Below are 10,654 nucleotides of genomic sequence, written 5' to 3' on the forward strand. Positions count from 1 at the left end.
TTTATTTTGATGGAGTTTTACTCTGTCACCCAGGCTGGAGTGAAATGGCATGATCCTGGCTTACTGCAAACTCTGTCTCCTGGGTTCAAGCTATTCTCCTGCCTTAGCCTACTGGGATTACAGGTGTGCACCACCACGTCTGGCTAATTTTTATATTTTGAGTACAGACAGGGTTTCACCATGTTGGCAAGGCTGGCCTTGAACTCATGGGCTCAAGTGATCTACCTGCCTTGGCCTCCCAAAGTGCTGGGATTACAGGTGTGAGCCACTGCTCCTGGGCTACATAGCCTTTTTTTTTTTTTTTTTTTGGCTTTGATGGAACTTTGCTCCATAAAAGGAAACTTAGGTAAGACTTTTTTAAAGCTGAGCCCAGCCATGGGTTTGTACCCTTAAATACCTACCTAAGTTGGGCAAATTCCTCTCTTCTTGAGGTCCCAAGATAACTTAGGGCTCCTGGGCCTGTCAGAAAGTGACCTTCTTTACTTACCACAGGTGAGAAACCCTGCACAGGGACTGTAGACAAGGTATGAGGCCAATTCTTCCAAGGGGCTTTTATTGGCTCTATAAGTCAAGTTTTTTGTTGTTGTTGTTGTTATTGTTTTTGTTTTGAGATGGAGTCTCATTCTGTCACCCAGGCTGGAGGGCAGTGGCGTGATCTTGGCTCACTGCAACCTCCGCCTCCCAGGTTCAAGCAATTCTCCTGCCTCAGCCTCCTGAGTAGCTGGGATTACAGGCATGCACCACCATGTCCAGCTAATTTTTGTATTTTTAGTAGAGACAGGGTTTCACCATGTTGGCCAGCCTGGTCTTGAACCCTTGGACTCAAGTGATCCACCTGCCTCCGCCTCCCAAAGTGCTGGGATTACAGGCGTAAGCCACCACACCTAGACCATTAGTCAAGTTTTATTCCTTAAAGGAAAACATGCCATTCCAGTCAATACCTCGGTAAAATAACCAGTTTCTCCAATTGTGTCCTGTTGCAAAAGAAAACATTTTTATAGCACTTATGCAAATAACTATATTGCCATAAGTTAAGAATATGCTCAAGTAGTTTCCAAATTCTGGAGAAATCAGGTAGAGAGAAACAAATGTGCTCCAAATTTTGTTCACAGAAATATAGTTTACTTAATTGTTGAAAGCTGTAAATAGCTCAAAAGAACAGTTTTTGTGGCTCCAAAGTCAGCCAGTTGGTGCTGCAGTCTATTTCCTGTGGGTTGGGGGTCTCCTCAGTATCATATCTTCATAGTCACCAGGAAGATGTTACTGGAAAGGGGTCCCTGATCTAGACCCCAAGAGAGGGTTCTTGGATTTGCAAAAGAAAGAATTGGAGGCAAATCCATAGAGTAAAGTGAAAGCAAGTTTATTAAGAAAGTGAATGAATAAAAGAAGGGCTACTCCATAGGCAGAAAAGTCTTTTTTTTTTTCTCAGCCCCCAAGTAGCTGGAACTACAGGTGTGTGCCACCGTGCCCAGCTAATTTTTTTTGTATTTTTTTTAGAGATGGGTTTTGCTATGCTGCCCAGGCTCCTCTGTAACTCCTGAGCTCAAGCAACCCGCCTGCCTCAGCCTCTGAAAGTGCTGGGATTACAGGCATAAGCAACAATACCTGGCCATGGTTTTTGTTTTCTTCTTTTTTTTTTTGAAATGGAGTCTCGCTCTGTCGCCTGGGCTGGAGTGCAGTGGCAGGATCTCGGCTCACTGCAAACTCCACCTCCCGGGTTCACGCCATTCTCCTGCCTCAGCCTCCTGAGTAGCTGGGACTACAGGCGCCCGCCACCACGCCTGGCTAATTTTTTGTATTTTTAGTAGAGATGGGGTTTCACCGTGTTAGGCAGGATGGTCTTGATCTCCTGACCTCGTGATCCGCCCACCTCGGCCTCCCAAAGTGCTGGAATTACAGGCATGAGCCACCACGCCCAGCTGGTTTTTGTTTTTTTCTTTGTTTTGAGACAGGGTCTCACTGTGTCGCCTACGCTGGAGCACAGTGGCACGCACTGCAGAGTCAACGTCCTGGGTTCAAGCAATCCTCTTACCTCAGCCTTGCAAGTAGCTGGGACCACAGGCATGTGACACACACACACACACACACACACACACACACACAATGTTTTTAATTAGCAGAGCATGGTGGTGTACACTTGTAGTCTCAGCTCCTTGGAAGGTTGGGGCACGGGCATCACTTGAGCCCAGGAGATGAGCTATGATTATGCCACTTCACTCCAGCCTGGGGGACAGATTAAGACCCTGTCTCTAAAACAAAACAAAACAAACTAATAAAACAGCTAAAGTTGATGATGATGAAAAGAAATGCTCAATGAATTGAGCATCTTCTATAATAATAACAATGTTGGGCTGGGCGCAGTGGCTAACGCCTGTAATCCCAGCACTTTATGAGGCCAAGGAGGGCAGATCACCTGAGGTCGGGAGTTCAAGACCAGCCTAACTAACATGGAGAAACCCCATTTCTACTAAAAATACAAAATTGGCTGGGTGTGGTGGCTCATGCCTGTAACTCCAGCAACTCGGGAGGCTGAGGCAGCAGAATTGCTTGAACCCGGGAAGCGGAGGTTGCGGTGAGCCGAGATTGTGCCATTGCACTCCAGCCTGGGCAACAAGAGCAATACTCCGTCTCAAAAAATAAAAAAATAACAATGTTGGCCAACATATTTTAGGGCTGATTATGTATATGGTAGCCAGTCTCCAAACTGGCCCCCAGTGGTCTTCACCTCTTGGTATTCACAGTGTGTGTAATGTCTCTTACATTGCACCAGGATTGGTCTGTGTGACCAACAGCATATAGCTGAAGTGATGTTATGTCACTTCCAGAGTAAAGTTTTAAAACCTAACTGCGGGCTGGGCGCAGTGGCTCATGCCTATAATCCCAGCACTTTGAGAGGCCAAGGCGTGTGGATCATCTGAGCTCAGGAGTTCAAGACCAGCCTGGGTAACATGGCAACACCGTGTCTCTACCAAAAACACAAAAAATTAGCTGGGCGTGGTGACAGGCACCTGTAGTCCCAGCTACTTGGGAGGCTGAGGTGGGAGGATCACTTGAGCCTGGGAGGCAGAGGTTGCAAGTGAACTGGGATGGTGCCACTGCACTCCTGCCTGGGTGACAGAGTGAGACCCTGTTGCAAAACCAAACAAACAAACAAACAAAAAACAAAACATCTAATTGTGGTTTTCATCTTAGGTGCATGCCCTCACTCTGGGGAAAGAAGTGACAAGCCCTATGGAGAGGTCCACATAGTGACGAACTGAAGCCTTCAGCCAACAGTCATGGGAATGAGCTTGGAAGGTGATCCTATAGCCCCAGACAAGTTTTCTAAGACTCAGTTTAGCCAACAGTTTGACTCCAACCTCATGAGAGACCTTGAGTCAGAACCACCGAACTAAGCTGCTCTCAAATTCCTGAGTCTCAGAAACTGTGTGAGATAATAAATGTTTGTTTTAAGCTGCTAAGATTTGGAGTAATTTGTTAGGCAGCAGAAGATAACTAATGCATCAAGATACAATGTAACATAATGCATCTTCTAAGTATACATGTGTCTCAAATCAATCCTTCCGGGTAGAAACTATTCCATTTCCTATTTTACAGAAAGGCAAACTGAAGTGCCCCCTGGAGCAAGTTGCTATAAATTATCCTACTAGTAAGCATAAGTGCATAAGTAGGTCTATCTCCAAAGCCCTTGCTGCTAATATGGACTTTCATAACCTTCCATCATGCCCCAGGTGCTGGGATGTCAGCCTGGCTTTCTTTTCTTTTTCTTTCTTTCTTTCTTTTTTTTTTTTTTTCTTTTGAGACAGAGTTTTGCTCTTGTTGTCCAGGCTGGAGGCTGGAGAGTTAAGCGATTCTCCAGCCTCAGCCTCCCAAGTAGCTGGAATTACAAGCACCCGCCACCACGCCCAGCTAATTTTTGTATTTTTAGTAGAGATGGGGTTTTACCATGTTGGCCAGGCTGGTCTCGAACTCCTGACCTCAGGTGATCCACCCGCCTCAGCCTCCCAAAATGCTGGGATTACAGGCATAAGCCAGTGCACCTGGCCTCAGCCTGGCTTTCTTTCTTTTTTTTTTTTTTGAGACAGAGTCTCTCTCTGTCGCCAGGCTGGAGTGCAACTGCGCGATCTCAGCTCACTGAAACCTCCGCCTCCCGGGTTCAAGCGATTATCCTGCCTCAGCCTCCCGAGTAGCTGGGACTACAGGCACACTCCAACACACCCAACTAATTTTTTTGTATTTTTAGCGGAGACGGGGTTTCACCATGTTGGCCAGGATGGTCTCGATCTCCTGACCACGTGATCCGCCCACCTTGGCCTCCCAAAGTGCCAGGATTACAGGCCTGAGCCACCGCACCAGGCCCAGCCTGGTTTTCTTAATTCACTGTATTTAATTTTCTCCATAGCCCAAGCACAGTGGCTCACACCTCTAGTCTCAGCACTTTGGGAAGCCAAGGCAGGAGGATTACTTGAGCCCGGGAATTCAAAACCAGCCTGGGGCAACATAGCAAGACCTGAACTTAAAAAATAAAATGACCGGGCATGGTGGCTCACGCCTGTAATTCCAGCACTTTGGGAGGCTGAGGCCGGTGGATCAGAAGGTCAAGAGATCGAGACCATCCTGAACAACATGCTGAAACCCTGTCTCTACTAAAAATACAAAAATTACCTGGGCATGGTGGCACTTACCTGTAGTCTAGCTGCTCAGGAGGCTGAGGCAGGAGAATCTCTTGAACCCAGGAGCGGAGGTTGCGGTGAGCCGAGATCGTGCCACTGCACTCCAGCCTGGTGACAGAGGGAGACTCTGTCTCAAAAAAATAATAATAACAAAATAAAATAAAATTAGCCAGGCATGGTGGTGCATGCCTGTAATCCCAACTACTCAGGAGTTGGAGGAGGTCAGGCTACAGTGAGCTGTGATTTTTTATTTATTTTTTATTTTTTGAGATGGAGTTTTGCTCTTGTCCCCCAGGCTGGAGGGCAATGGCACAATCTAGGCTCACTGCAACCTCCACCTCCTGGGTTCAGGCGATTCTCCTGTCTCAGCCTCCTGAGTAGCTGGGATTACAGGTGTGTGCCACCACACCCAGCTAATTTTTGTAATTTTAGTAGAAATGGGGTTTCACCATGTTGGCCAGGCTGGTCTCGAACTCCTGACCTCAAGTGATCCTCCCACCTTGGCCTCCCAAAGTGCTAGAATTACAGGTGTGAGCCACCGTGCCTGGCCAGTGAGCTGTGATTGTACCACTGCACTCCAGCCTGGGTGACAGAGTGAGAAGACCCTAAATCAAAAATAAAAATCAATAATTTAAAAAATAATGATGATTTTCAGCATAGAGTGATGCAGGGGAGATCGTTGCGGAGAATACTGCCAGCCAACACTAGCAGGATACCTTCAAGTTAACAGTAAGGTAGGCTGGGAAGGTTTTGTTCTTATGTCCAGTTTAGAAATGGGCAAGTGAGTTAAGCCTCAGAGTGGTTAAGAGCTTTGCCCAAAGCCAAACATAACCTTGGTAGTGGGGACAGGTGGAGCTGGGACTTGAACTCCAGTCTAATCCTCTCTCTCTGCCCCACCAAGCTGCTCCTTAATCTAATTGAGGAGGTATATGTTTTCCGAAGTTGCAGAAACCCCACCCACACACCCACCCATCGCAGGACTCGGATACCAGGGGCAGGAGGGGGCTTAAGGGTGGGGGAGATTCCACTGGGGACTCTGGAAACTGCTCCATCCTTCATGCCCCCACACAAGGAAAAGGAAGAGAAAACCCTCCCTTCTCACCACTGTCTTCCTTTCTCTGGGATGTGCCCCTAGCAGAAAAACAGAGGAGCTCAGGAATTCTGCTCTTTCAGAGAGGCCCAGCCCTTTTCTTTTTCTTTTTTTCTTTTCTTTTCTTTTTTTTTTTAGACAGAGTCTCGTTCTGTTGCCCAGGCTGGAGTGAAGTGGTGTGATCTCGGCTCATCACAACCTCCACCTCCCGGGTTCAAGTGATTCTCCTGCCTCAGCCTCCCAAGTAGCTGGGACTACAGGTGTGCACCACCATGCCCAGCTAATTTTTTGAATTTTTACTAGAGACAGGGTTTCACTATGTTGGCCAGGCTGGTCTCAAACTCCTGACCTCATGATCTGGCCGCCTCAGCCTCCCAAAGTGCTGGGATTACAGGCGTGAGCCATCGTGCCTGGCCCCCTTTGGCCTTTTATCCTAAATACACAATCAATTTTTTCCTTCCAGCAGGACTCCTTGGAAGTGAGGACCTTGTAGCCATCTTCTCCCATTCCAACTCTTCACTGCAGCCCTCCTCCCACGGATTAGGCAGCAACTACTAAGAGCTTGAGCTCTTTTCCCGACAAACAAAAGCCTTTGAAAACAGCAAAAGGGATTGGGGTTAGAACTGGGAGAGGACTTCCAAACTGCTTCAAACTGCTTGTAGCAGATGGCCAGAAAAGGCTATAGATAGCATATTCTTTTTTTTTTTTTTTTTTTGAGACAGACTTTCACTCTGTCATCCAGGCTGGAGGGCAGTGGTGTGATCTCAGCTCACTGCAACCTCCTCTGCCCCCTGGGTTCAAGTGATTCTCCTGTCTCAGCCTCCCAAGCAGCTAGGATTACAGGCGCCTGCCACCATACCTAGCTAATTTTTGTATTTTTAGTGGAGACAGGATTTCACCATGTTGGCTGGGCTGGTCTCAAATTCATGACCTCAAGTGATCCGTTGGCCCAGGCCTCCCAAAGTGCTGGGATTACAGGCGGGAACCACTGTGCCCGGCCATATATTCTTCTTGAAGACCCCTCTGGAAAGTATCTATCAGGACCTAAGGGAAATGCTGTCGGCAAAAATGTTTGGGAGCATGACTGTGTGTGTGATGTGATTGTGGGGAAAATCTGGAGATAGTCCCTCTAAGCATCAAGATAGACCAGAGGACTTGGCAAAGCTGTTGGGCATCAAGTCACCTCTTGTTTCCTCCTCTGCCTAAGAAGAAATCTGTTGACTGGTGAGAGGGAAGCCAGAGAGAGAAGTCGGCTTTCTCAGTCAGCTGTGAGTTTGAAGACTAAGTGAACTTCAAAAGCAGGGTCCACGGCAGGGAGGCAGCAGCCAGCCCTCTGAGTCACTCTGACCTGGCTGCAGAGCTGGGCCAGAATGTCTGCGCCAGCGAGGGGGATGGGGATGGTGGTGGGGGTGGCGGTGAGTCACCAGTGGGGACTGGAAGAGCAAGCAAACCCCAGATGCTCTTCTGCTGTTACAGTTCTCATTCCTGAGGGCCCAATCAGAACCCAGGAAGGGCTGGGAAATGGGACCCGGGGCTCTCTTGTGATGGTACTGCCCATCACCCCTTCTCTGAATCTCACTCCACTGATTACCTAACTCCTGTAACACCTCAGAAACCCCCCGACCCAACCCAACACACTCTTTCTTTTTTTTGGCGGGGGACAGAGTCTTGCTCTGTCGCCCAGGCTGGAGTGCAGTGGAGTGATCTCAGCTCACTGCAACTTCTGCCTCCTGGGTTCAAGTGATTCTTCTGCTTCAGCCTCCCAAGTAGTGGGGACTAACGGCACATATTGGCCGGGCTGGTCTCAAACTCCTGACCTCGTGATCTGCCCTCCTCGGCCTCCCAAAGTGCTGGGATTACAGGCATGAGCCACTGCGCCCGGCCCCCACACACTCTTTCTACCTGTGTGGGTGTTGGGCTAGTTGGGGTGTCCTCCTGACCCCCATCCCCTGTGTCCTCTATGACCCCTCACATGCTAGCAATTCTCCATAGTGAAATAGGAAGAGGGAGGCTCTGCTAATTGCAGAGCCTCCTCCTCCCCACCCCCAACCCCAAACCTGCACAGAACTCTGCACACCAGGGCGCTTCTCCTTATGGTGTGGACAGGCTGGCTTAACTGCCAGCTGGATTTATTGAATGATTTTGATCAAGTCCAGCAGGCTCTTCCAATCCTCAGAAACTTCCCGGGGTCATCTTTTCAATTTCCTGCCTTCCAATATGCCTTTTGGGGGAGCTGTGGAACCCCCTAGGAGTTTGGCTTCATCTCTGATCTCCCCGGCCCTCCTCGCATGTTCTGCTGCTTCTGGGGAGTGTGGAACTTGCAGACTTGAGCAGGGGCTCTGGGCTTGGGGGCCCTCCCCACATTCCCTGTTCCTGTCTGCCCTGCTCTTCCTTGCCTACAGGGTCCAGGACATATTCTCTCGGGTCCGTCCACTGCAGGGCATGAGGGCCAAAGATCAAAGAGAAATGGGGATGAGGCTGCAGAGAAGGGGGTGGGGTGGGGACTTAAAATACACTTGCTTGGCCAGTCGCGGTGGCTCACGCCTGTAATCCCAGCACTTTGTGAGGCTGAAGCGGGCGGATCACTTGAAATCAGGAGCTCAAGACCAGCCTGCCAACATGGTGAAACCCCATCTCTACTAAAAATACAAAAATTAGTCAGGCATGGTGGTTCTCGCCTGTAATCCCAGCTACTCAGGAGGCTGAGGCGGGAGAATTGTTTGAACCGGGAGGTGGAGGTTGCAGTGAGCTGAGATCATGTCACTGCACTCCAGCTTGGGAGACAGAGTGAGACTCCGTCTCTAAATTAATAAATAAAATAAAGTACATTGGCCTTCAGAGCAGCCCACCCCCAGAACAAATCCACAGAGTACAACGCAGGGGCTCATGGCTGCTAGAGACCATCACAGAGCCTTCCTTGACTCCAATTTGGCCCCAGACTCAGGGTTCCCAGGGAATGTTGTCCACTTCTCTTGGATACCGTTGCCTCCAGGCAGGAGGCAGGTTTGAACACAAGCCCTTCTGAGCTCATTAACCGTGTTGCTCAGCAGAAAACAAGATCACAAGCAGCCCTCACATCTCCCTTGGAGGTCAAATCTGAATCCATGTCTAATCTCTGCCCATTGGTAGCTGGGAGATGGAATTTGGAGAGCTTGCTAAGGGAGGAGTTTTTCTAGATGGTGGAGAATGGGTGGGTATGCAGAGGAGGTTTCCAGGAGGCAGAGGTAAGTGACCCTCCTAGTCCAGGTACCTCTCATCCCACACGCACACTTAATTTCATCCTGGATCTGCTCCTAGGCTAGGGTGTTCACCTGGAAAGGAAGGTGGCCTTTATTAGGACCTGGAGCTAATAGGCAGAGCATAAGCTTGGCTGTTTATGGTCCCAAGTACCCATGGCGGCGGCAAAGGAGGAGCCTGGAAAGAAGGCCTTGGAGGTCTGCCAAAAATGCAATCTGTGCCCTGCCCCTTCTAGACTGAGAGCCCCTGTGGACAGAGCCATGTGCTAAGTACTTGGAGAAAGGCAAAGGGAGTATCCCAAGGAGTCTCCAGTCTGAGGGGGAGACACAGCCCTTAGCCTCAGAAAGCCTCAGTGTGCTGGGGGGACATCACCTCCAGCTCTCTTCCTCCTCTCAGAGAGCCCCCAGGCAGATCAGGGACAGAAAGCCCCTGCCTTGGAGTGGCTCCTGTATAATAGAAAGGCACAGCATAACTCCAGGGTTTTCACTCTGATAGAAAAGACAGGATGACACACTTCTCTTGTACAGGACAGTAGGACTTATGAGGAGAGGGCCTCCTAAATCTCTACAGATAAAGTTGTAACTACCCCACCCTCCTGTGAGCCCCTGAGGTACAAACATGTCTGTTTTTCCCGCTTTATCCTGCCCCTGAGCAGGAAGACAGCTTGAATGTATGTTCTCAGTTTATCCAGCTGTCCCTAGGAAACCCCCATCCTTCATGTTCCCTCAACATTCTTGAGCCCTTGGGACACCTCTCTAGATAATGTGATGGGAGCATCGCCACATCACCAAAGCCATGGGCCACTGTCCAGAGCTGAGATTCAGATGACTGTGGACCTACTCTCTCCCACCCAGAAGTAGTCTGTTGCCTTGTGGGAGTGTCCCCCTGCCAGTTAGTGCCACCTTACCCCAAGTCTGTCTGTCCTCACTACAAGTACCCTATTTTTTTTTTTTTTTTTTTTGAGACAAAGTCTTGCTTTGTCACCCAGGCTGGAGTGCAGTGGCACGATCTTGGCTCACTACAACCTCTGCCTCCAGGTCCAGGTTCAAACGATTCTCCTGCCTCAGCCTCCCGAGTAGCTGGGACTACAGGCACGTGCCACCATGCCTGGCTAATTTTTGTTTGTTTTTTGTTTGTTTGTTTGTTTTGAGACGGAGTCTCGCTCTGTCGTCCAGGCTGGAGGGCAGTGGCGCCATCTCGGCTCACTGCAACCTCCGCCTCCCGGGTTCATGCCATTCTCCTGCCTCAGCCTCCCGAGTAGCTGGGACTACAGGCGCCCGCCAACATGCCTGGCTAATTTTTTGTGTTTTTAGTACAGACGGGGTTTCACTGTGTTAGCCAGGATGGTCTCGATCTCCTGACCTCGTGATCCACCCGCCTCGGCCTCCCAAAGTGCTGGGATTACAGGTGTGAGTCACTGCGCCCAGCCCCCTTTCTTTTTTCTTTTTTCTTTTTTTTTTTTGACAGAGTCTCTCTTTGTTGCCCATGCTGGAGTGCAGTGAACTCGATCTTGGCTCACTGCAACTTCTGCCTCCCAGGTTCAAGTGCTTCTCTTGCCTCAGCCTCCCGAGTAGCTGGGATTACAGCCGTGCACGACCATGCCCGGCTAATTTTTGTGTTTTTAGTAGAGACGGGGTTTCACCATGTTGGCCAG

The sequence above is a fragment of the Pongo abelii genome, chromosome 19 (genome assembly GCF_028885655.2).
Source record: "Pongo abelii isolate AG06213 chromosome 19, NHGRI_mPonAbe1-v2.0_pri, whole genome shotgun sequence".
Taxonomy (NCBI): Eukaryota; Metazoa; Chordata; class Mammalia; order Primates; family Hominidae; genus Pongo; species Pongo abelii.